Source organism: Apium graveolens, chromosome 3 (assembly GCF_009905375.1).
Source record: "Apium graveolens cultivar Ventura chromosome 3, ASM990537v1, whole genome shotgun sequence".
Taxonomy (NCBI): domain Eukaryota; kingdom Viridiplantae; phylum Streptophyta; class Magnoliopsida; order Apiales; family Apiaceae; genus Apium; species Apium graveolens.
This window is the reverse complement of record NC_133649.1, coordinates 239,553,993-239,579,373: the sequence shown is the minus strand read 5'-3', so window position 1 is coordinate 239,579,373 and position 25,381 is coordinate 239,553,993. Positions and strand designations below refer to the sequence as shown.

Genomic DNA, 25,381 nt, shown 5'->3' with positions numbered 1-25,381 from the left:
CATGGTATGCACAATACATCGAAGTATCCCTCTTGTTGAAATCTTTGAGAGGGTTGCCTTTCTGAACACCCCCTTTCCAGCATAGGTAGCATATATATGATCAATGGCAGCCACAAGGGGCGTGTGGGTTTGCCACTTACTTGTATAAGGTTTCCCTGAATCCTTGGCCGTCTCCCTACCCCTAGTAGTCTTTTTTTTGGCTCAAACTGCGCTGGTATGTCTTCACCTTTCTTGAGGGCTCGAAGATCGATCCCTCCTGTCTCGATAATTTTCACTGATCTTCAGGTCCCTCATTGACTTTTCTACCCTTTTAAAGGGCTCGACCTGTTCATAAAATTCTTCCAAGGTTCTGGGTTCGCTGGCTTGGAGGCTCTTCCAAAATTTTGACCCTTCATTCAACCCCGCAATCAAGAAGTTCTTGTTGGTCTCCTCGCTGGCAACTCTGAATTTAGGAACTTTGATGTTAAATCGTCGAAAGTATTCTGCAAGAGGCTCCCCATCCCTCTGCTTGATATTGGCCAGCGTGGTCACAAGGGGTGAGTAGTAGAGGGTGGACTGAAATTGCATGATGAACAAATCCTCCAATTGCCTCCATGCCCTTATGCTAGCCGGTCATAACTTGGAAAACCATTGCTGGGCACTCCATCAGAGTGATGCTGCGAAGAATCTACAGCGGGTTGGCTCCGGCACCTGGTAAACCTCTATCTCAGTGTTACACAGTATAAGGTATTCCTTCGGGTTGGCCTCACCATTAAATAAGAGATCAGGGTTATGCCTGAACACTTGAGGTAAAGGGAGATGATCGAATAGCAACCGTGAGTGGAGAAGGGGCCGTTGAGGGCGAGGTTCCCCTCTTCTCCTGCTCCATCTGGTCTAGGATCCTCCTTAGGTCTCCAACCCTAAAAACTTCTCTCCCTATCACCATTTGCATTACTCGAGTGATGAGAGCCTTATGGTCGCTTATGGTGTCCCCCTCCTCCGGGTCGCACATGCGACTCCTCTTCCTGATTGACCCTACATCTTCGTTGTTCCTTCCTCCTGGGTGGGGTGCACTGACATCTTCGTGAAAGTGTCTCCGTACGATTTTTGGATTTTTTTGATCTTCTAGATCCTTTTCTTCTCTCGCTTTTCTGTAATTCTCTAACTTGAGCCTGAGGTCGTGCTCACTTAGCTTCTTTCCCACACAGTTAAGCACACTAGTTAACCTTGCCTTGGATGAAGCTGGCTTTTGTCCCGATCTCTCAGAGATCTGGCTTCCCCGCTTGACCCGATCTTGGGGTATCTCATCCCACTCTAATGACACCTCTTTCTTCTAATTCTTCTCAGTTGCCGCGTTATTGAACTCGTGTATCAGCCGTTTTTAGGGCCCTTTCCCTTCCAGTTACGCTGAGAGATCTTGAGGTGGCGCGCCTTACGCTTAGCATTCCGGGAAAAACTTCTTTCTACCTTGGACATCCGGGTGTTGATTTCATTCATCTGGTCAGCTAGCCCCTCGAGACACGTCATGACCTCCGACCCATCAACAGGTCCGGGTGGTGGCGGTGGCGCCTGATTCTCCGGGAGCGTGTGCTCGACCCCGTTATGGTCCTTCTTCTTACCTCCGCTTCCGGGCGTCACCACTGATTTGCCCGTTTTAGTCATTTTTTCTCCCTAAGATGAAAAACCCCCTCCTTCTAGCACCTAATATTATAGGGAGAATTTCTTATTACAATATTTTGGAGGTTGATGGAAGGAATTTAGATCAAGGGTGGTGTCTATGGGCGGAGATAGGTTGTATATGGTGATGGTTGAGCTTGTATGTAGACTCCTTAAGAAAGAATATGATTTTCTTTATTCTTTATCAAATGTCGACTCATGTCGCATACAAGTACCTATGTACCCTATTTATAGGGATCAAGCCTCACGTAGTTCTTGGGGAACCAGTCTAGACTAGGGTTAGGGTTTTTCTAACCTCGCACCCCAAGCCCAAACTTAAATCAGGCCTTCAGCCAATTAGTCATGTAAACCTCGATCGGCCCCACACGCTTCCTATAATCTCGCGGCATTTCCGTATTTCTTCTCGTGATTTTAGGAATGTCTTGTGTCGGTCCTGAAATGTATGAATAACTCGGACATCTATGAGTCCTTTTCCATTAATTCAAATAAATTATCTAAGTGCGAGCCGGCCTGGTCACCTCGACCCACACCTACTCTTCTTCAATCACTAGGGGACTTTCCCCTCGATATTCCAATAGATTCTTGCACACGAGCCCATCTCGCATGTTGTAAGCCCATCTCACCCATCAGGTTATGAGCCCAGCACGCATGTGCTAGCCCAGCACGCATGTGCTAGCCCAGCACGCATGTGCTAGCCCAACACGCATATGCTAGACCAATTCTTCAATATACCCATAGGGACCTGTTAAGGCCCATACCCCAAAAACAGGCATAACATGAGTCATTTAGTAAATTTGAATGAAAGCTTCTGAATGATAAAAATTCAGGACAATCTAGAGGATGAGGTAATATGAAAATCTGAACGAATGATGTTTGTTAATTTTTTTCTAAATTATATTGATGATGATAATTTTCTATAATACCATGTTGGTTGTATACTTTTGTTTGACAATTAATTTAAGCAAGATTTTATGAAAATAAAAAAAATAATGTCAATGTCACTTATAAATTTTATTACAAAACAAAATCCACAGAAAATTATGAAATTATTAAGAAAACTTTAACAATTTTAAGCAATTTGATCATGAAGATCATTCACGTATTGAGTGTCATGATATCTCTACTGTGTTCCATTTATTAGTCTTTCCAAATCTTCATCATTTTCTTCTCCATCACTTGTTTGATCGTACCAATCAAACAATTTATCTTCTAATTTCTTGTTTCTAATGAAATTGTGAACAACAATACATGCAATCAGTAATCACGATATCTCGTTGCGTAGAAAATGCATATGGAGCCATCTGTTTTAAGAATGAAAATATTGCTTTCAGCACACCAGAAACACGCTCTATAACATTTTTTAATTTTGCATGGGCATGATTAAATTTTTCCTCAGTTAAAACATGTTGATGATTAAAATCCGCTAACCAATATCCTGTGTTACGATATGTGGGGTTAAATAACCACGAGTGTTTGTATATACTACATCACAAAGATAAAATTTATATGTAATATAAAGTTATCAAAAACTATTCTTTACTTATCCATATTAAAGTTTTCCCATTTAAAAAAAAATTGGAGAACATACTTTGTGGAGGAACTGGAAATCCAGATTCAGGGTCGAGGGCGACCTATTTTAATATTCTTATATCATATGCTACTCCCCCTCATCCAGGCCAGAAAAATGTGAATATCATATTAAAATCACATATACCTAAAATATTTTGGTAACATTCGTCCCTTCCTCGTATTCTATATTGAGCTTGTTGGCCAACTGGAATAACAACGTGAACATTTGTACCTTCAAGTGCACCAATTGCTCCATGTAGCACAATAATAAAAAACATTGTAGCATGTTAAAGAATAATAATAGTATATCAACATGTTAATTAATAAGAAATTCGACAATGTAAATAAAAAAGTGTTACTACTAACATGAAATACTTTTAGCAGCTCTCTTTATCTCCTTCAAACATTTCATTTTTGATTGAATAGCCTAGGAACTATCATTTCTTTTGCAAACTCCATCATTCTCTCTTAGACCTCATAAAATTTATTTGTGTATTTGTATAAAATTCTCAAATCTACATTTCACCTTTATAAAACGATCATTATGATCTATAACATATAAAAATATAGCCAATTTTTCTTCAACTGTTGAATACTGACTATATTCAAGCAAACCTTGTTGTCTAAAGAGGTTGCAAAGTTGAATATATGAAACATGAGAAAGACACGTTGTTTCTTGAGAGTGTTAGAACCGTCCAATAACTCTAATATATAAGTAAAATCTGGAAATGCTAAATTATTGACTCTTATTCTTGGCACAGTACTTGGATAAAGTTTTCTCAGATTACAATACATAATCATCAAGCATAATAATTGATCCTAAATTTTCATGATCACCCTGTAAAAGTAATTTCCAAATATAAATACATAAAAGATATTAATGAAAAATCATAGCAACTAAAAATGCATTTATTAAAACCATTTAATATGCATTACACTTGAAAAGTACGATGTTTAAAATTAAAGCAATTTATAAGTTCAACAAAGTTAAAGAAATACCAAGTCCTAAGACATATCAAATACGAAGCACAGAATTAAGTAGGAAATGAATAAAACTATATGAAAAAATAAATATCAAATCCTAATTTATTTGACACCATTTTAAACCAATGCTTATTCTTATTTGCATAAAAAAACATCCACTATTCTCCATACTTTGCACTCTCATGATAAGTATAATTTATATCCACTTAGAACGCTTTGTAAAGGCTCAAATTGGTGATTTGTACTCAAGTTATTTGTGTTTTTGATGTGTTTTTGTAGTGTTTTGCATTTCAGGGTATATTTGGAAGAAGGAATAGATTTTACATTATTTTTATGCTAAAAGGGTGTTAGGATGGAGCCTCGGGAGTTAGTACGAATGAAACCAGCAATTGAAGTAAAGGAAATAAGAAAAATCATAATTTCCAGCATGTCAGGGCGGCCGCGCTAGTTTAGGGAGCGGCTGTACCCTTTTGTTAGAAAGCGAGCGCGCCCGCGCTAGTATGCGGGGCCGCCGCGCTGGGTTGGGATTGCAGAATCCTGATTGCAATATAATAAAGATTTTTCAGACTCCAGATCGTGTTGGGCTTATATATAAAGCCTTTTAAAGACATTTTTGATAACAACGAGAAGAAGGAGAGGGCAGTAAGAAGACCTAACAACACAATACAACGAAGAAGATGAAGATCTTGTTTTTACTTGTGATCCTTTGCTTAAGTTGTAATGTTGGATGCTTGTTTTCTTATTCGTATGAACCTCACACTCTTGTTAACGTACTTTTGATGATTATTCAGTTTATAAATATCTAGTTTTTATACCATTCTTTCATTGGAACCCATGGTGACGATGAGTTCGGGTATGAACTAATCGTTATCATGGGGTTCTAACGAATTTACTTATGGACTTCTATAGTTAATTTGTTTCAATATCTTGGTGTGTGGTGATTGATTGATATCCTAGTATTGGCTGTGCTTATTCGTCTTATGTGTGTAACTAACATATAAGATAGCGTGTTAATCTCTATTAAAGCGAAAGTTAATATAGAGGTTTAGAACTTGTCATGCTAGTATAGGTTCATGTATAATTGTTATGCATGATTCGTAGGTAATTTTAACCATCTTACTTGCCCTATGTAATCAAAATAGATAACTTGCGCATTAAACCGTTATATTTTCAAATTCTATAGACATATAGGGTCTAAGCATAATTAGTGTCTACTTAACTTCTATCTCTTATGTGGATGTCTAGTAGTGGGGTATTCGTGCAACCAAAGTTGGCGTTTACTAGTTCTGTGTTATCTGATTAGTTGTCATCACCATTGCATGCTAAGGTTGAGAAGAATGACTTTGAATAAATTATTTAATGAATTAGAATCCCTTATTCGTCTTATATAGTTATTTCAATCAATTTTATTCCTAATTAATTGCATGTTAGTTTAATCTTAATTATTAAAATCTCAACTTGTTATTATCTTAGCATTGAGCGATAGCCATACCATTGTTGGATAGGTGCATAATCTTAATTTAACTAAAAAGAGTGTCTGTGGGTACGAATCTGATTTATATCTTATACTACTTGCGAATACGTATACTTGCGTGTAATTTAGCACGTGTTTTCTCCCTAACAAGTTTTTGGCGCCGCTACCGAGGACTCGGTGTTAAATTTAGTTTATGTGCTTGTCAAAAGTGGTTGTTAAAGTTCACTGACTCGGAATATTTTCTTACAAGGTATACTTTAGTCATGTGTTTCGGGTACTCTAGTTTTTATTGCAAGGGGAGAACTAGCAACGAATATGAAAGCTTTGATGGATTATTCTCAACCAAATATTAATGAAATTCAGTCTAGCATTTTCATACCAGCCATAGCTGATAATACCTTTGAAATCAAGTCTAGAAAGATTCAATAGGTATAGAATTTAGTCCAGTTTTGGGGTTCTCAACCGGAAGATCCAAATATGCATATCATGTATTTCATAGAGATCCGGGACACCTTCAGGTTCAATGGTCTGTCTGAGGATGCGGTGAAACTAAGACTGTACCCATTCTCTTTGAGGGACAAGGCTAAGAGCTGGTTACACTCTCTACTAGCTGGTTCGATTGCTACTTGGGAAGATCTTTCTCAAAAGTTTCTCACTAAATTCTTCCCCATGGCAAAACAGCTGCAATCAGGAATGCTCTTACTCAGTTTGCGCAGCAATCAGGAGAATCTTTATGTGAGGCTTCAGAGTGCTACAAGGAGATGCTTAGGAAATGTCCTTATCATGGCATTCCTGATTGGATGATTATCAATTGTTTTTATAACAGTTTGGGAGCACAGTCAAGACCTATGCTCGATGCAGCATCAGGTGGAGCATTATGGGAAAAGAGCTATGAGGACACTTATGATCTAATTAAACTGATGGCTGCTAATGAATATCAGTATCCAACCCAGAGATTTCCACAGGGCAAGGTAACAGGATTTCTTGAAGTGGATACAACTACGGCTATCACTGCTCAACTAACGACGTTGTCTATGAAGATCAATTCTCTGGCTAACTATGGTGTTAATCAGATAACCAATGTTTGTGAGCAGTGTTCAGGTTCGCATACGACGGAGCAATGCGCTATATCTAGTGAATCATCTCGGTTTGTGAGCAACTTTCAAAGATTACAGCAACCAGTTCCAGACACTTATCATCCTGACAACTGGAATCATCCTAACTTCAGCTGGAGGAACAATCAGAATACGATACAATATTCGTTCCAGTAGTTTGGAAACAAGCAATTTAATCCTACTTGTTTTTAACAACAATTTGCACCAAGGCAACAATTTTAGCCAATGGAAATGCAACAGGAAACTCATGGAGGTGGAGGTCAATCTTCAAATGAAAAATCCGAATTGAAGGAGTTGAGGCTTATGTGCAAAAACCAGGCTCTTATATGCAAAAGCCAGGCTATTTCTATCAAGACTCTGGAGAACCAAATAGGGCAAATTGCTAACGCCTTATTAAATCGACCACTAGGAACGCTTCCTAGTGATACTGAAGCCAATCCAGGTTAGAGGGAAGTCAAGGAACAGGTAAAGGCAATCACTTTGAGGTCTGGAAAGGTCGTGAGTCCCCAAATTCAGCATGACAAAGAGTCTGAAAATTCTGTCCAGAATGCAGGTACGTCTGCACCCTTGCCAATTCCAGAAAATGAGATTGTAGCTGAAAAAGTTATGCAGAAGGATGCCGAGGTGGAACCGAAGAAGAAATCTGTTGCAAAAAATCCTCAGGAGGGTAATACAGGGTATAAACAAGTCTATCCACCTCTGCCATATCCTAAAAGACTTCATAATCAGAAGTTAGATAAGAAATTTTCCAAGTTTCTGGAGGTTTTCAAGAAGTTGCACATCAGCATACTGTTTGATGAAGCTGTAGAATAAATGTTGAGCTATGCAAAGGTGAAGCTTGAGGACTTGGAAACCGTTGCTCTAACGGAGGAGTGCAGTGTGGTGCTGCAACAGAAGTTGCCTCCGAAGCTTAAAGATACTAGAAGTTTCACTATTCCTTGTACTATTGGGAACTTATCTTTCGACAAATGCTTGTGTAATTTGGGAGCTAGCATCAATCTGATGCGCTTGTCTATCTTCAAGAAGCTTGGTCTACCTGATTGGAAATCGACATACAGGTCATTGCAACTAGCTGATCGTTCCATCACTTATCCACGAGGTATAGTGGAGGATGTCTTGGTCAAGGTGGACAAACTCATCTTCCCTGCTGATTTTGTAATTCTAGATTTTGAGGAAGATGAGAAGATTCCCATAATCTTGGGAAGACCATTCATGGCTAGGGCCGAACTATGATCGATGTGCAAAAAGGAGAGCTTACGATGAAGGTTCAAGATCAGAAGGTCACTTTTAATGTGTTCAGGGCAATAAAGTTACCCAGAGATAAATAGGAGTGCTTTAAAGTAGAGAGGGTCGACTCTGACATGAATTCAGAGCTTGAAAAATTGCCAAAGTGAGATACCTTGGAGAGATTCTTAATAGGGGAATTAGTTATTGAAGATGAAGAAGGGGCAGAGCAACTGCAGTATTTGAATGCATCTCCATGGAAAAGGGGGATGGATCTGCCATTCCAGTCTCTTGGATTAACAGAGCTGAAAGATTTTAAGGAGCGTTTTGAACCATCTATTGAAGAAGCTCCCACACTTGAGCTCAACCCATTGCCAGATCATTTAAGTTATGCATTTTTAGGTGCACCCCCTGATAAGGGGTTGGAATATATTTTTGATAATCTAAAGGGTGACCCTCCGGTTCCTCCCGTGTTTACAAAGAGTCCCTCTCGTGCACCACAGAGAGTTGATAGGTCTGGTCTTGGCGATGCACATTATAGAAGGTTGATTCGGCGTATTGAGACCATGCATGACATTCACTGATGTTTTGCTGAAGATTTGACACGTGCTCTCGGTACTGTTTTCCGAGACAATGGTGTCGAGGTTGAGTGGCCACCTGATCCTCCACCCGAAGAGGGTGATCCTCCCGCTAACTAGGTATGCCTTGAATCCTTATTATTACCTTCAATGAGGACATTGAAAATTTTAAGTTTGGGGGTGATAATGTAAGGATTAGTTTGGGTGAGTCCATATAGATGCATATTCATGATTGTTTAGTTCATATAGTTTGCATATTTGTCATGTAGTTATTTGTTTTTGTTTTTGTGTATTTTTTATCATGTTAGTATGTTGCATATAGTTGCATTGACATTATATCATGATCCCTTAGGTTGCTTTTCCGATTAATTTGTGATGTTGATTCGAGTTTAGTGATGTCATATAGAGGAATGTTAAGTCCTAACGAAATGATTTGCATGCTAGATATAAGAAAATTTTCACTAAGTCTTATAGGTTGTTTGAGTGCTTGATCATGATCATGACTTGTTTGTTTGTCGAGTTTTAATCATTTGTTTATGTCTAGAGTTTATTCTATTCTCTTAGTGACAAAATAACATGGATTTTTAGAATTAGAGAAAAACATTGGATATCAATGCTAGTTGTGGCTAGGCGTCAAATGGCTAGTAGCCGGCTCATATTTATATGAGTAGTCTAGGGTTGAGCGAGATGGAGAGAAACACACTCGTTCAGAACATGAGAAAAGAAAAAAAAGGAAAAAAGAAAAAAAAAGAAAAAGAAAAGAAAAAATCTGTGTTATGCATAATTGATCACAAGTGAGCTCTTTAATACTCGAGTTATTAAGTTCTAGGGGACTTTGAGCCTAGTGACCTAAGGCTTTTATAGTTTGGGATCCGCTAACCTAACACTCGCTACATCGGTAATATTGCATAAGTCTTTTGTGGACCTTGCTCATTGCACGATCAAATAAGCATGTTTGTGTTTTTTATGTGTTATCAATAAAAGCATGAATCCTAGTATAACTCTGATAAAATTGAAGTGTTGTCAGTCATTTTGTTTTTATTCATTTATTCTGTTTATAACCTTGTGATTGTCTTAACGAGAGGTGAGTTATGATTATTGATCTAGTTTCGAGAGTATATTTGTTAAGCAATTGCACACATGCATGTTTTTGGCTTGTGAGTCGATTTGTGGGATTTGATTGAACTTTGTACGAATAATTGCATTCTTTGGGATGTTGCTAATTGGTTGGTTAAGTTATTCTATGGGGATAGTTGCATTCATGCATTTTTGTTTTGTTCTTTGAGTCTTTTTTTGCATGAGGAAAAGCATCGATTCAAGTTTAGGGGTGTGATAAGTGAAATTTATATCCACTTATAATGCTTCATAAAGGATCAAATTGGTGATTTGTACTCAAGTTATTTGTGTTTTTGATGTATTTTTGTAGTGTTTTGCATTTCAGGGTATATTTGGAAGAAGGAATAGATTTTACATTATTTTTATGCTAAAAGGGTGTTAGGATGGAGCCTTGGGAGTTAGCACGAAAGAAACCAGCAATTGAAGTCAAATAAACAAAAAAAATCAGAATTTCCAGAAGGTCAGGGCGGCCGCGCTAGTCTTGAGAGCGGTCGTGCCCATTTGTCAAAAAGCGAGCGCGCCCGCGCTGGTATGCGGGGCCGCCGCGTTGGGTCGGGATTGCAAAATTCTGATTGTAATATAATAATGATTTTTCAGACTCCATATCGTATTGGGCTTATATATAAATCCTTTTGAACACGTTTTTGATAATAACGAGAAGAAGGAGAGAGTAGTAAGAAGACCTAATAGCACAATACAACGAAGGAGAAGAAGATCTTGTTTTTACTTGTGATTCTTTGCTTAAGTTGTAATGTTGGATGCTTATTTTCTTATTTGTTTGAACCTTACACTCTTGTTAACGTAAGTTTGATTATTATTGAGTTGATAAAGATCTAGTTTTTATACCATGCTTTCATTGGAACCCATAGTGACGATGAGTTCGGTTATGAACTAATCGTTATCGTAGGGTTCTAACGGATTTACTTATGGACTACGAATCATGCATAACAATTATACATGAACCTATGCTAGCATGGCAAGTTCTAAATGTCTGTATTCACTTTCGCTTCAATAGAGATTAACACGCTATTTTATATGTTAGCTACGCACATAAGACGAATAAGCACAACCAATACTTGCCCTATGTAATCACCATAGATAACTTACGCATTAAACCGTTATATTTTCAAATTATATAGACATATAGGGTCTAAGCATAATTGGTGTCTACTTAGCTTCTATCTCTTTTGTGGATGTCTAATAGTAGGTATTTGTGCAACGAAAGTTGGCGTTTACTAGTTCTGTGTTATCTGATTAGTTGTCATAACCATTGCATGCTAAGGTTGAGAACAATGATTTTGAATAAAGTATTTAATGAAGTTAGAATCCCATGTTCATCTCATATAATTAATTCAATCAATTTTATTCTTAATTAATTGCATGTTAGTTTAATATTAGTTATAAACATCTCAACTTGTTATTGTCTTAGCATTGAGCGATAGTCATACCATTGTCGCATAGGTGCATAATCTTAAGTTAACTAAAAAGAGTCTCCGTGGGTACGAATCTGATTTATATCTTATGCTACTTGCGAACGCGTATACTTGCGTGTAATTTTAGCGCGTCTTTTCGCCCTAACATCTCACAAAACATCCCTAAGAGCCTTTCAATGCAAGAAATATGTTGTTCAACATCCAAGACTATTCAATTATCTTTATATTCTTTAAGTGATGGCCCACTATTGATCTAAACCATCAATTTTAGTGCATTGGTCATCTCATCTTCAAATTTTGCAGTTCTTTTAAGTTTTGGTGATGTTTTAGTTTTTTTCTTTCGATTTTCTTCGACAACTGGATTCGAAGTATTTGACTGAATTTCTTCGGTAAGAAGAATCTATATGTCATAATTTAGATCAATAATCAAGTTCTTCTTAGAGCTAAGTCCCCATCCACTAACTCATGTGGCAGCAGTTCCATCATAAAAATTGGTACAAAGTTCATGATAAGTCAAAGGTAAGGTTTTCAAAGTGTCCACGATCTTATTTACCTCTAGACAAAAGATTAAAGTAAATTCAATTTATGATTTGGTTTTTAAATTGATTGAAAATAATTAAATAATAACATTTTTTAGTTGATTTCATTATTCTTCTATGAAATTGATTGTATTAGTTGTCAGATCATAATGATTCCTAGTTTTGGATTTGATTCGACGCCAAACAACATATCGAGATCTTAAATGAATCTTAGATAATCATATCGGTTTCTCATCTGTCTAGCGTCAACTTTAAAGTTGTGGGTTTTCTTAAGAATTTCCCCCAATTTTATCCTTGCATGCGGCTTAAGGTTACTACTAGCCTACCACTAGCAATAACTCACACCCCCACAATACTTTTTTTGAGTTTCGCTAACTTGATTTTAGCTCTCATTAGCTTGAGTTTGAGTTTCACAAGCTTTGTCCATACCTACAAACCGGATTCAATTTAAAATTGAATCGTATATTAATAGTGTTGTTTGGTTTGTACATAAAGAAATATGAATTATACTACTTGTATGTTAACCTATTATTTAGAAAAAATTAGTTGTCCAACTATTATTTTCATTGAGTAATATATTTCTTACCAAAAAGATAATATACAAAATTGCTACTGTCAATGATTATGCAACCACTTATTTAAAGTTAAAATTTGACACTTTTATAGAAGTATAATGATCTAGCCCATTAATTTTTTAAATCTTACACAACATCTGTTAATGGCTATAAGTGAGTATATTTTGTACCACTATCTTATCAGGTGCCTTGTATTTCTAAATTCTAAGTACTACAGTTGCAGATTATATAGGAGAACATAATAGGAATTTCAGATAATCTAATGGTATCTACCAGCCGAAACTGAGATGAAAAGAATAGGGACAAGTTTTCCCAAAATTTGACCAGGTTTTGAAATAAATTCCGCCATAGATGAAATTTCTTGGAGACATCAAAGAATCCCATGTCTATGAATCTGGGAGTTGACAGAAATAGTGAAAAGTAAGATCATAAAATTATAGAAACTATAGAAACTATAGATTAATGAGGGAAGAATTACACAGCTTGATTTACGTATTGGGGTCGTAATTTGGTGTACATTTATGAGATTAGACTTGGGTTAATTTTCAACTATATTACAACATAATTTGGTAAGAATAGTGCATATACATTCGATAAATGATTCTATTTCAAAAACAACAAAATAGCCGATTGAAGTAATATTAAGTATAATACTTTCTTTTTGTGCATTTCATATTCAAATAAAGAAGTGATCATAATAAGAGGACCAAGTTCGAGAAAAAAATATACTAACATGGCATGGCTAATATATGCAATATATGCAGAAACAAATAGACACATTCTATATTAATATCAAATGAAGTAAAGATAAATAATAATATCAATGCATGGGAAGTAAAGATTTGGAAATAAAGTAGGTCATCATCTACGAGTTAAGGCCCTAGCCAACTTCTTAGAACTATAGTCTTTACCTACATATATTTCACTTTCTTCATATATCACTATTATGATTAACTATCATAATTTATAAAACAAATAAACCCATCACTATATATGCACAAAGGCTTTCATTACCCATATATTAATACACAAACAACATCTCTTCTTCATGTGAACAAGATCATAAACATTTATAAAATAACACAAGATGTACAACACAAAAAGAAAATAAGAACATACTAATCAACAATAATTTAGGCCCCAAAAGAATTAATGCATACTTGATGGAACTGGAAGTGAAGATTGATAAGTGGATTTTATATCTACTTGGAACGCTTCATTTCAGGCTTAAATTGGTGTTTTGGACTCAAGTATCTGATATGTTTGATGTATTTTTGTGTTTTTGCATTACAGGCATTAGTTTGAGGAAGAAATAAGCTTCTCAAGGAAATATGCTGAAACGAGTCAAGAATCTGAAGTCAAGGCCATTCCCAAATTTTAGAGAATCTCTTTACCTTCGCATGGGTAGTTGAATCGCCTAATTCTGACGAGTAGAACTCAAGATACGGCCAAAAGAAGAAACTGCGGAAAGGTCCAGAAGACAGGCGCGGCCGCCCCTAAAACCAGCACGCCCGCTCTGACTTTCTGCCAAAACAGCGCGGCCGCCCCGCAATCAGCGTGGCCACCCCGCCCCGATTTTGCTCCATAATCCTAATTTTAGTAGAAATTGAAGATGTTAAGAGTCCTGGTCATCCTGGAGCCTATATATATCAATAAAAAGATGTTTTTAATGCTAAGAAGCAATGGAAGAGCAATAAGAAGTCCTAGAAAGTACGAGAAGGTTACGGAAAAGAAGACTTTTATTTTCTTTAATATAGTTGATACTTGGATGCTTATTTTCGATTAGTCTTTGAAACCTAATGCTCTTATATTGTTTATTATCATGCTTTCATTGGAATCCATGGTGACGATGAGTTCGGTTATGAACTAATCGTAATCGTGGGGTTCTAGCGGGTATACTTATGAATGCCTATAGTTAATTTGTTTCAATATCTTGGTGTGTGGTGATTGATTAATATCCTAGTATTGGTTGTGCTTATTCGTATTATGTGCGTAGCTAACATATAATATAGCGTGTTAATCTCTGTTAAAGCGACAGTGAATATAGAGGTTTAGAATTTGCCATGCTAGCATAGGTTCATGTATAATTATTATGCATGATTCGTAGGTAGTTTTAACCATCTTACTTGCCCTATATAATCACGATAGATAACTTGTTCATTAAACCTTTATGTTGTCAAATTCTATAGACATAGAGGGTCTCAACATAATTGGTGTCTATTCAGCTTCTATATCTTTTGTGGATGTCTGGTGGTAGGGTATTCGTACAATAAAAGTTGGCGTTTACTATTTTCGTGTTATCTGATTAGTTATCATCACCATTGCATGCTAAGGTTAAGAAAAATGACTTTAATTGAAGTATTTAATGAAATTTGAACCCCATGTTTATCTCATATAAGTAATTCAACCTCAATTATCTTAGTAAATGCTATTTACTATAATCTCTTAGTTTAATCAAAACCCAATTTGTTATTTGTCTTAGAATTGAGCGATAAGCTTACATTGTTGCATAGGTGCATAAAGTGAACTTAACCTAAACCAGTCTCTGTGGGAACGAATCAGATTTATATCTTATAGTACTTGCGAACGCGTATACTTGCGTGAATTTTAGCGCGTGTTTTCGTCCTAATAAGTTTTTTGCACCGCTGTCGGGGACTTGGTGTTAATTTTTAGTTTATGTTCTTGACATCAGTGGTCGTTAAAGTTCACTGACTCGGATTCTTTTACTTTCACGATTTACTTGTTGTGTTTCAGGTTCTCATTACAATGGGAGATCAAGTAGCACCAACGAAAGCATTGATGATTTTTCTCAACCCAAGATCAATGACATTCAATCTAGCATTATCAGGCCAGCGATTGCAGCTAATACCTTCGAGATCAAGCCTGGCATAATTCAGATGGTGCAGAACTCAGTTCAGTTTGGGGGTGCTCGAACGGGAGATCCCAATACGCACATCAGGGATTTTATAGAGATCCGTGACACCTTCAGGTTCAATGGTGTGTCTGAGGATGTGGTGAAACTGAGAGTATTCCTATTCTCTCTGAGGGACAAGGCTAAGAGTTGGTTATACTCTCTACCAGAAGGTTGTATCACCACTTGGGAGGATTTTTCTCAGAAGTTTCTTACTAAATTCTTCCATATGGCGAAGACAGCTGCACTCAGGAATGCTCTTACTCAATTTGTGCATAAATCAGGAGAAACTCTATGTGAAGCTTGGGAGCACTACAAGTAGATGCTTAGGAAGTGTCCTCATCATGGCATGCCTGATTGGATGATCATCAATTATTTTTATAATGGTTTGAGAGCACATTCTAGACTCATGCTTGATGCAGCATCAGGTGGAGCATTATGGGCAAAGAGCTATGAGGAAGCTTATGGTCTAATTGAATTTATGGCTACTAATGAATATCAGTATCCAACCCAGAGATTGCCACAGGGCAAGGTAGCAGGATTCTGGAAGTAGATATAGCTACGGCTATCACGGCTCAACTAAAGGCGCTATCTATGCAGATCGATTATCTGGCTAACTATGGAGTTCATCAGAGGACAAGTGTTTGTGAGCTTTGTGCAGGTTCACATACGACGGAGAAATGCACTATATCTAGTTAATCAGCTCAGTTTGTGAGCAACTTTCAGAGATCGCAGCAACCAATGCCACACACTTATCATCCTGATAACTGGAATCATCCTAACTTCAGCCGGCGCAACAATCAGAATGCGATGCAACAGCCGTTCCAGCAGTTTGGAAACAAGCTATTCAATCCTCCTGGTTTTCAGCAACAATTTGGACGAAGACAACAACACCCACTTCAACAACAAACTTATGGAGGTGCAGGTCTATCTTCAAATGAAAACTCTGAATCGGAGGAGTTGCGACTTATGTGTAAAAACCAGGCTCTTATATGCCAAAGCTGTTGGGCTTGCTGAGCAAGCCTAACTCCACATTATTATGATATTGTCCGCTCTGGGCCGAGCCCTCACGGTTTTGGTTTTGGGCAACTCCCAAAAGGCCTCATACTAATTGGAGTTATCTGGCTGCTAATATTCTAGCAATCTACCTTTCCCACAAACGATGTTGGACAACTCCTAACAATCTCCCCCTCACACATCGGGCCCGACACCTGTCGATTCTGCCTCCTTCAATGTGATCGGACTCCCCCTTGACCCATACTGGAAGTCCATCTGGCTATCTGCTCCCCCTAGGCCCATACTGGAAGGCCCACCTGCCTTTTCCTTGAGCCCATTATGGGGAAAGCCCATCTGCCTCTTCCTAGGTCACTTCTGGAGCCCATCTGAGATTGTTATAGACTGTTATAACCATAGCTCAGATACCACTTGTTGGGAACCACGGACTTAGGGTGTTACTACGTTTTACGATAAAGATTACGAAAAGAGGATTACCTTGTTAATGGTTGATTCCACGCTGTTCTATTGTATTCCCAAATTCCCTTGAGCGAAGTGTGGCCTCCGTCTTCTCAAGTTATCCTCTCTTCTTGCTCCTTGGTGGCTACAATATGTTTTCACACAATTGCCAAGCAAGAAGAGAATAAGAATATATATAGGCTACAATAGGGACCATGGATAATTAGGTTGGGCCTTCTAATTACATCTTGAGCCTAGCCCAATGTAATTAAATATTAATTCAATCCACTAAAGAATTAATATTTGCACTACATTTCCTAATACCGTAATTTAATTAATTCGGTTCCAATATTATTTGCTTATTAAATTCCCCATGTTTAAAATATCATATGTCCATTAATTAAATAAATTACTGATAATTTATTTAATTAATATCTTTTATCCTTGATCATCCACTCAACCTTTATTTAATTATGCCAGAATAAATTCCATCTGCAGGGTTTCACATAATTAAATCTTTTTGAGCTTTCAAGGGGACATCATTAACCCGAATATTATCAGGACATGAATTCCTTCAATAAATAATATCCACCATGTATATAATTCCATCACCCAAAATATAATGATATAATTCAAAAGAATTATTTCATATATAAATCAAAGCATGTAAATAATATACACGTGTCAATTACTATTTCCGGATTAAGAACCTAAGCATTAATAATAACATAGAATCTTAGTTCTCCTTCTTAATCAGTATTAAGGGAACAATTCTAAATTTGATCCTGTTCAGTATACACAAAGTATACTAGCATTATTTATTAGTCAATATAAACTAATCTAAATAATACTACAGCCATACCAGTGGATTGTCCAACACCACCTGTGTTGTGAACCTTATTATATTATATAACCGTATTTAACAATCTAATATTATGTATCCCATTTGATACTAGATTGTTCACAATATATAATATTAGACAACATGTAAACATTCAAATGATTCTCAAATAAACTGGCCAGAAATAAATGTACATACTTCAAATAAATATTATCAGTATACACTAACAATCTCCCACTTATACTCAAAATATTCTATGTGTACATCAGTGTTTATTTAATCCACTATTACATAAAAATCTATGTGTCCATCCATCTGACTTCTATCGCTTCCACATGCTTGTCAAAAACCTTGGCTGGCAAGCTCTTTGTGAAAGGATCTGCCCGGTCGTCTTCTGATGATATATGAGCCACAACTATATCCCCTCGCTTTACGATTCTTCGTATGAGATGATACTTACGTTCAATATGTGTAGCTGTTTTGTGGTCTTGCAGTTCCTTTGAATTTGCCACAACACCAGTGTTATCACAATACACCGTCAAGCTCCTAGGCAAATTAGGTACCACATCTAAGTCCAAAAGGAAGTTTCTGAACCATACAGCCTCCTTGGCAGCCTCAGAGGCCGCCACGTACTCGGCCTCCATGGTGGAGTCTGCAATGTATTTCTGCTTTACACTCCTCCATATTACGGCTCCACCTCCCAAAGTAAAACATATCCCGAGGTTGATTTCCTCTTATCCCTATCTGATTGGAAATCTGAATCAGTATATCCCAAAGGAAATAGATCGGAGGCCTTGTAAATTAACATATACTCCTTAGTCCTTCTCAGGTACTTGAGTATAGTTTTTACTGCACTCCAATGTTCCTGACCTGGGTTCGACTGATATCTACTAACCATGCCTACAGCAAAGCAGATGTCAGGCCTCGTACATAACATAGCATACATTAAGCTTCCACAAGCTGAAGCATAAGGAACTACTTTCATGCTCTCTATATCCTTAGGTGTCGAAGGACACTACTTCTTAGATAGAGCAACTCCATGCTTAAAAGGTAAAAAACCTTTCTTGGAGTTCTGCATGTTAAAACGAGCTAATACTTCATCAATGTAGGGCTCTTGAGATAAAGCCAACATCCTTTTCTTGCGATCCCTTATAACTTTGATCCCAAGGATGTATGCCGCTTCACCTAAGTCCTTCATGTCAAATTGTTTGAACAACCATGCATTTACTGATGACAACATCTCAACATTGTTTCCAATGAGTAAAATATCATCTACATATAGTACTAGAAAAACCACTGCATTACCTTCACTTCTCTTATACACGCACGATTCGCTTGGACTTTGATCAAATCCATATGACTGGACTGTCTGATCAAAACGAATATTCCAGTCTCTAGAAGCTTGTTTAAGTCCATAAATAGACCTGTTAAGCTTACATACCAGATGCTCTTGGCCTTCCTTAATGAATCCTTTTGGTTGCTGTATATAGATGGTTTCTTCAAGACTTCCATTAAGAAAAGCTGTCTTGACATCCATTTGCCAAATCTCATAATCGAGATGAGCTGCTATAGATAAAAGAATACGGATTGACTTAAGCATGACTACCGGTGAAAAGGTTTCCTCATAATCGATACCTTCTTTCTGAGTATACCCTTTCGCAACAAGTCTTGCTTTCCAGGCTTTCACCTTTTTATCTAATCCCCTCTTTTTCTTGTAGATCCACTTACATCCAATAGGTTTTATACCTTTGGGTGGTTCCACGAGCTCCCAGACCTGATTAGAATACATTGATTCTATCTCAGATTCCATCGCCTTTTGCCAAAGATCTGCATCTTTGTCTTGTACTGCCTCTTCGTATGTACGGGGATCATCATCATGTTCACCAGGGACCAAGTCTGAAGACTCTCCCAAAAACATGAATCTATCAGGCTGTTGAACAACCCTCCCACTACGACGAGGCACTGGTGCGGTATTAGTGACATGTTGTACATTATGTTATGGTTGTTCTACTTGTACTATAGCTTCATGGGTATTATTTGTCCCTCCCACTAGTCCTCTAAAATGACACTACTCATGGGTTTGTGATTCATTATATAGTCCTCCTCCAAGAATCTTGCATTGGTGCTAACAATGACATCCCGATTCTTCGGACTATAAAATAAATATCCTTTCGTTCCCTTGGGGTAGCCTATAAACAACTTTACTTCTGTATGAGATTCTAACTTAGTCGCGTTCTTGTTCAGCACATGTGCTGGACAACCCCATATTCGAATATGTCTTAGACTCGGTTTATCCCCGGTCCACAATTCTAAGGGGGTTTTAGGAACCGACTTAGAAGGTACTAAGTTCAGAAGATAAGCTGCTGTCTCTAAGGCATGTCCCCAAAACGACTTGGGTAAATCCGAATAACTCATCATCGATCTAACACTCTCTAAAAGAGTCTGGTTCCTTCTCTCTGCTACACCGTTCTGCTGGGGTGTGCCTGGTGCAGTTAACTGGGATTCTATCCCATTTTCTGATAAATATTCCCTAAATTCTCCAAGCAAGTATTCGCCACCACGATCTGATCGTAGTGACTTGATACTTTTATTAAGTCGCTTCTCCGTTTTAGCTTTGTACTCTTTGAACTTATCAAAGCACTCAGACTTACGGCGCAACAAATAAACGTACCCATATCTAGAATAATCATCAATGAAAGTGACGAAATATTCATAACCACCTCTTACTTGGATATTCATGGGTCCACATAAATCAGAGTGAACCAATTCTAATACTTGTTTGGCTCTATTCCCCTTTGCCTTGAAAGGCCTATTAGTCATTTTACCTTCCAAGCAGGATTCACAAACTGGAAATGGCTCCACTGCCAATGAGCTTAAAGGACCGTCTACTACCAGTCTTTGAATCCTCCTCAAGTTAATATGACCTAATCTCAAGTGCCAAAGATATGTTTGGTTCAAACTAGAAGGTTCCTTTCTTTTAGTAGAGTTAGAAGATGTGTTGTTCAATTCCCTAAATTGCAGTTGCAGTGCAGGTTGACTAGGATTAATTATATACAAATTGTCTTGCAATGTACCAGAACATATAATTCGTTTATTCATCATAATAGAAACATTACGATCCAAACAAACATTATAACCATCCAAAGCAAGTTTAGAAACCGAAATTAAATTCCTTCTAAAGAAGGTACATAAAGACAATTGTTCAAAACCAAAATCCTATCAGAACCAAAACATAAATGAATAACTCCTACTGCAACTACTACTACTTTCGTAGCATCTCCCATGAACACGTATATCTCACCATCTCTAAGCATTCTGGATAGTTGGAACCCCTGCATAGAATTACAAACATGATCAGTGGCTCCTGTATCTACACACCAAGTGCTCGTAGATATAGCCGCTATAAATGTTTCTGTAACTAGAGAAAGAGACATACCAGTATTGTTTATCTTCTTAGGAAGAGGACAATCCTGTTTCCAGTGACCTGACTGTTTGCATCTGAAGCACTTTCCCTTAGGCTTTTTCACACCACCCTGAACTCCCACTGCCTTCACAGCTTTCTGTGTCTGAGCCTTTTTCTTCTTCTTAATACCTTTCGGCTTAGAGGAAGAACCTTTCTCAGCCACATTCACTTGAACACTCTGCCGAAATAATCCTTCAGCTGCCTGAAGTTCTGTCAGCAGCTCCGCGAGACTATACTTCCTCTTGTTCATGTTGTAATTCAAGCGGAACTGCTCAAAACTCTTGGACAAGCTCATAAGGATAATGTCAATCTGGGTTTCCCCGTCAAGTTCAGCACCAAGGATCTCTATCTCATTCAGATGCGACATCATCTTGAGAACATGATCCCTTACAGGTGTGCCTTCAGCCATCTGAGTGTTCATTAAAGCCTTCATGGCTACTTGCCTAGCAGCCCTATTCTGATCTCCAAAAAGTTCCTTGAGATTAAAGAGCATATCCGAAGCAGTGGCCATAGACTGATGCTGCAAAACACCCGACATTGCTGCCAGAATGTAACATCGCGACATCTCATCAGCCTTAATCCACCGTTTATAATACTCTTTCTCATCTTCAGGAGCATCAGCAGCAGGCTGTTCAGGCTTGGGTTCATAAGTGCAAAACTTGTACTCCTCAGCAGTCAACACAATGTCCAAATTTCGTTTCCATTCAATATAGTTAGGTCCGGTAAGTTTGTTATCCTTAAGTATGGTGAATAGTGGATTAAAAGCCCATTTTATCTTGAGAATTATGCATAAAAACATCACATAAATAAGGGTGCATTAATTATTAAGATCTATTGATTCCTGTAACAATTATTAAAATTTAATGCACTAACATCTAAACACCATAAGCTTCTGGTACGCCACGATGTGTGACATGTATACCACCTAATTTTGTTTAAATGTTACTTCGGTCCTATTACTAAACAATATGCCACGTTGGGGTGGACTATATTATTTTTCATAGCTAAGTGTATACCATCATCAAATCTTAAATTATTTGAAATCTATGGAACTTGGTACGCCACGATGGGTGGCGTGTATACCTTCCAATATTCGTAATTTTACCTTGAATAGAATACTTCAATTCAATATTCATCAATGGTTTGATTTCCAGGTAGTGGAGGAGTCACATCGGTCTCGCTTAAAACCCACAGCCTTACAAGTTCGATGAACCCGTTTTTGACAAAATCGCCGCAAATGAGAAATAAAGAAAATCCGTATTTATTCCTTTCAAAATTTATTAATTTAAGAAGTTTGTTCTAGTAATTTCTATAACATTCTAGACACCATAAATTACATGCCACGATGGGTGACGTATATATAATTTATATTCGTCTTTATGTTAAATTACCTACAACCAATAATGGAGACCATGGGATTTAATTTCATATTAATTCCCTCTCCCACTTAGAATTTTTTTTTATTAAAATTGAGGAATTTTAAAATTAAATGGGGCCCTATGTTGTTATAATTATGTCTAATCATGCATTCAAAATACACACATAATTTTAGCAACATATAACATTTAATTAAAGTAATAAATAAAATTTATGTCCATGTCGTCCTAATTAAGTTAAACATGCAATTTTAAAAGAATTACACACATAATTAATGACACACATAATCAATAAATTAAAGCAATAATTAAAATTTAATGGAAAAAATTAATATAAATTTTCCATTATTATGGTCCTTGAAAAAAAATCCAGCTCTCAAAAAAAAAATCTGCCCCAAGCGCGCCCCGACGCCCCCAGCAGCCCCAGCTGCCGCGGCGGCCCCAGCGGCCCCAGCCGCCGCAGCGGCCCCAGTAGCCGCAGCGCGCGCGCGCTTGTTGCTTTTCTGTGAGTTTTGTTTTGATTTTGTTCGATCCAAACATCAACAGCAGCCCCTTGTAATCGCACAGCGGAACAAAAAACTACCGAAATTGATTTCCGATCGCACATCACTATTACAAACTACCCGGAACAATTACAAAAAAAATAGATCTAATACAGAACTAATTTTGTAAAATCTATTCTAACACGATCAACCCTCGTGTAAATTACAACCACGATTAAACCACGTGGAAACCAAAACAAAAATTAACCACGATTAAACCACGTGGGATCCAAACACATAATTAAAATATACATGGCCATAATAGTGGATTAACAACCTGCATCAAAAACAATACAAGCAAAACACTATATACACGCATATATAATTACGACATGGACATTATATCATAAAACGTAGAACCCATTACCAGGCTCTGATACCACTTGTTGGGCTTGCTGAGCAGGCCTAACTCCACATTATTATGATATTGTCCGGTCTGGGCCGAGCCCTCACGGTTTTGGTTTTGGGCAACTCCCAAAAGGCCTCATACTAATTGCAGTTATCTGGCTGCTAATATTCTAGCAATCTACCCTTCCCACAAACGATGTGGGACAACTCCTAACAATCTCCCCCTCACACATCGGGCCCGACACCTGTCGATTCTGCCTCCTTCAATGTGATCGGACTCTCCCTTGACCCATACTGGAAGTCCATCTGGCTATCTGCTCCCCCTAGGCCCATACTGGAAGGCCCACCTGCCTTTTCCTTGAGCCCATTCTGGGGAAAGCCCATATGCCTCTTCCTAGGTCACTTCTGGAGCCCATCTGAGATTGTTATGGACCGTTATAACCATAGCTCTGATAGCACTTGTTGGGAACCACAGACTTAGGGTGTTACTACGTTTTACGATAAAGATTACGAAAAGAGGATTACCTTGTTAATGATTGATTCCACGCTCTTCTATTGTATTCCCAAATTCCCTTGAGCGAAGTGTGGCCTCCGTCTTCTCAAGTTATCCTCTCTTCTTGCTCCTTGGTGGCTACAATATGTTTTCACACAATTGCCAAGCAAGAAGAGAATAAGAATATATATAGGCTACAATAGGGACCATGGATAATTAGGTTGGGCCTTCTAATTACATCTTGAGCCTAGCCCAATGTAATTAAATATTAATTCAATCCACGAAAGAATTAATATTTGCACTACCTTTCCTAATACCGTAATTTAATTAATTCGGTTCCAATATTATTTGCTTATTAAATTCCCCATGTTTAAAATATCATATGTCCATTAATTAAATAAATTACTGATAATTTATTTAATTAATATCTTTTATCCTTGATCATCCACTCAACCTTTATTTAATTATGCCAGAATAAATTCCACCTGCAGGGTTTCACATAATTAAATCTTTTTGAGCTTTCAAGGGGACATCATTAACCCGAATATTATCAGGACATGGATTCCTTCAATAAATAATATCCACCATGTATATAATTCCATCACCCAAAATATAATGATATAATTCAAAAGGATTATTTCATATATAAATCAAAGCATGTAAATAATATACACGTGTCAATTACTATTTCCGGATTAAGAACCTAAGCATTAATAATAACATAGAATCTTAGTTCTCCTTCTTAATCAGTATTAAGGGAACAATTCTAAATTTGATCCTGTTCAGTATACACAAAGTATACTAGCATTATTTATTAGTCAATATAAACTAATCTAAATAATACTACAGCCATACCAGTGGATTGTCCAACACCACCTGTGCTGTGAACCTTATTATATTATATAACCGTATTTAACAATCTAATATTCTGTATCCCATTTGATACTAGATTGTTCACAATATATAATATTAGACAACATGTAAACATTCAAATGATTCTCAAATAAACTGGCCAGAAATAAATGTACATACTTCAAATAAATATTTTCAGTATACACTAACAAAAGCCAGGCTGTTTCTTTCAAGACTCCGGAGAACTAAATAGACCAAATTGCTAACGCCTTATTGAATCGGCCATCAGGAATGCTTCCTAGTGATACAAAAGCCAATCCAGGAAAGAGGGAAGTTATCGAACAGTTGAACGCCACCACCTTGAGGTCTGGAAAGGTCACAAGCCTTATAGGATTGCTTTTGAGCTAGATCATGATCATACTTGTTTATTTGTTGAGATTTAATCACTTCTATATGTGCATGCATATAACATGATCCCTTCTGTTGAGCTATTTCTGATTGATTAGCCGATGTTAATTTGAGTGTGGTGATGACGAATAGAGGGTTGTTTAAGTCTATTGAATTGATTTGCAGGCATAAAAAAAATTCACAAGTCTTATAGGATTGCTTTTGAGCTAGATCATGATCATATTTGTTTATTTTTTGAGATTTAATCACTTGTTTATATCTAGAATTTTTGGTATTCTCTGAATGGCAAAACAACACTGAATTTTAATCTGGAGAAAAACTTGGATTTTATTGCTAGTTGTGAATATTGCTAGGCGTCAAATGGCTAGTAGCCGACTCATATTTTTATGAGTAGTCTAGGGTTGAATGAGATGGAGCGAAACGCACTCATTC

General features: G+C 37.3%; 2 non-coding genes across 2 annotated transcripts; both read right to left on the bottom strand.

Annotated features, from left to right (window-relative positions):
• Positions 1–6,366: 6,366 nt before the first annotated feature.
• On the bottom strand, positions 6,367–6,473 carry LOC141715345 (small nucleolar RNA R71). The gene has a single exon (XR_012572111.1). It is a non-coding gene; the product is annotated as a small nucleolar RNA R71 (small nucleolar RNA).
• Positions 6,474–15,418: 8,945 nt separating this feature from the next.
• LOC141716219 (small nucleolar RNA R71) lies at positions 15,419–15,525 on the bottom strand. The gene has a single exon (XR_012572936.1). It is a non-coding gene; the product is annotated as a small nucleolar RNA R71 (small nucleolar RNA).
• Between the last annotated feature and the right edge of the window lie 9,856 nt (positions 15,526–25,381).